The sequence below is a fragment of the Cervus canadensis genome, chromosome 23 (genome assembly GCF_019320065.1).
Source record: "Cervus canadensis isolate Bull #8, Minnesota chromosome 23, ASM1932006v1, whole genome shotgun sequence".
NCBI classification, from domain to species: domain Eukaryota; kingdom Metazoa; phylum Chordata; class Mammalia; order Artiodactyla; family Cervidae; genus Cervus; species Cervus canadensis.
The window spans coordinates 20,870,213-20,872,465 of record NC_057408.1 but is presented as its reverse complement, the minus strand read 5'-3'; positions in this window follow the sequence as shown (position 1 = coordinate 20,872,465).

Sequence of the window (2,253 nt, the reverse complement as noted above, 5' to 3'; positions counted from 1 at the left end):
AATGTCTTCAAGGATCATCCACGTTGCAGCAGGTGTCATGACCGAGTCATGTTCTGTTGGATGGCTAGCCCACATTTTGCTTGTCCATTCGTCTCTCCACAGACACCTGGATTGATTCCATGAATCAATGGCTGTCGCGAATAATACTGCTGCGAACATGGGTGGACTAATATCTGTGCGAGTCCCTGCTAAAATGCATGATTGTTAATAAAGGAAAACATCAAACGACAATGAAAGTGAGCCCGCTGATAAAGCGTGGCGGCTTTTGTGAAATCAGAAAACAGATTCTCTCCAAAGCACAGTTTAGGGCTGTTCTGATTACAGCTAACAGATACCAGCAATGTTTTTTCTTAAGTTACAAAAACTATGTTTCACGTGCTTGCCAAGGTACAGGATTACTCAGAAAGAAAATCTCATACAACAAGTGCCAGTTGATGCACATAGTCGAGTAACTCTGGCCAGAGGGGGAGGAAAGTTGTCTTTCATCATGCAGACAAGTTAACTCACCTCATTCCCTCACCTGCAGCTTCTGCAGCATCCTGGCTCCCTGTTCAGTCCCATGTCAAGGTCGTCTCATTCTCTCACGTCATTTTCTTCCCTTATTCGCGCGCTCCTTCTGCCAAGTGCACTTACCCTTTTGCTTCTACAGGTCTCGGTTTTAATGCGGAAGAGCTAGGCTCTGAGACTCGCCCACCACTCACATCACAGTGGTCTTAGATTGTAAATTCCAAGAAGGAAGGGAAGGCACTGGTCTTGTTTACTGTGAGCTGGGACATTGCGGCGTCTCCTGTCTCTCTCAGCGGTGGACGGTGGATGTAGTGAAGGCGTCCAGGGTGGGGCGGTCTCAAATCTTGGCCCCAAGCTTTTGTTGCTTCCACATCTCCTCACCGTCTCCTCACCGTAATGAATGGGCTTGTCCCGTTCAGAGCAATCAGCAAGCTGATTTCCTGGTCTTTTTTTCCCCCCATAACATGTGGTGTTTTCAATACTTCTGGCTCCTGACGATGGTCTGGCAGTTCTCACAGCTTAGTCAGTTTCGGTGCTAAAACAATAACCTGTTTTCTTAGTAAAGTCTTTCATCCTGTTCAACACAAGGGTCCAGAGGTCATCCACAGATGCCCTCTTTCTTGGCTCAGATCAGCCTCCGTCCAGAACATCTGCGTCGAGGAGGGGGTGCACCCCCTTTACTGTGTGTTTCTTAGCCTCCCTCCCCCCGACTTGCAAATGATGATAATTTGCTTTCTTCCCTTCCAATCCTTCTGTCTTCTGTTTTTTGATCTTCCCATCAGTGTTGTTTAGAAGCAGTAGTAATAAGCATCCATGTCTTGGGTTCACTCAGTTGTGTCTGATTCTTTGTGACCCACAAACTGTAGCCTGCCAGGCTCCTCTGTCCATGGGATTCTCCAGGCAGCAATTCTGGAGTGTGTTGCCATTTCCTATTCTAATCCATGTCTGACTCCTACATTATTTTTTTCCCTGTGAATAAATCAAATTTGTATAACTGAAGAAAATAGATAACTGGTATTGGGCACTTTAAGGAATTCTGCTATAATGAGGACTTTGAAAATACTTATATCATTGAAAGTACATGGGAATAATCATCGGTGCAAGTTCCAACTTGCACACTTAGCTTCTTCTGTTTGATTTTTAAACCAGCTTACAGTGGAACTGACTTTTGTGTGGGCATGTGTACCAGTCTGAGAATTTTCACAAGTGTGTGGAGTCATGTAACTGTGTATGTGGAATAGTTCCACCATGCAAAAACCCCTCATGCTGCGCTTCCCCTCCCACCTCCCCTGGGAATTGTTGAACTTTATTCTTTTACTCCAAAATCACTGCAGATGGTGATTGCAGCCATGAAATTAAAAGACACTTGCTCCTTGGAAGGAAAGTTATGACCAACCTAGACAGCATATTAAAAAGCAGAGACATTACGTTGCCAACAAAGGTCGGTCTAGTCAAGGCTATGGTTTTTCCAGTGGTCATGTATGGATGTGAAAGTTGGACTATAAAGAAAGCTGAGCACTGAAGAATTGATGCTTTTGAACTGTGGTTTTAGAGAAGACTCTTGAGAGTCCCTTGGACTGCAAGGAGATCCAACCAGTCCATCCTAAAGGAGATCAGTCCTGGGTGTTCATTGGAAGGACTGATGTTGAAGCTGAAACGCCAATACTTTGGCCACCTGATGAGAAAAGCTGACTCATTTGAAAAGACCCTGATGCTGGGAAAGATTGAGGGCAGGAGGAGAAGGGG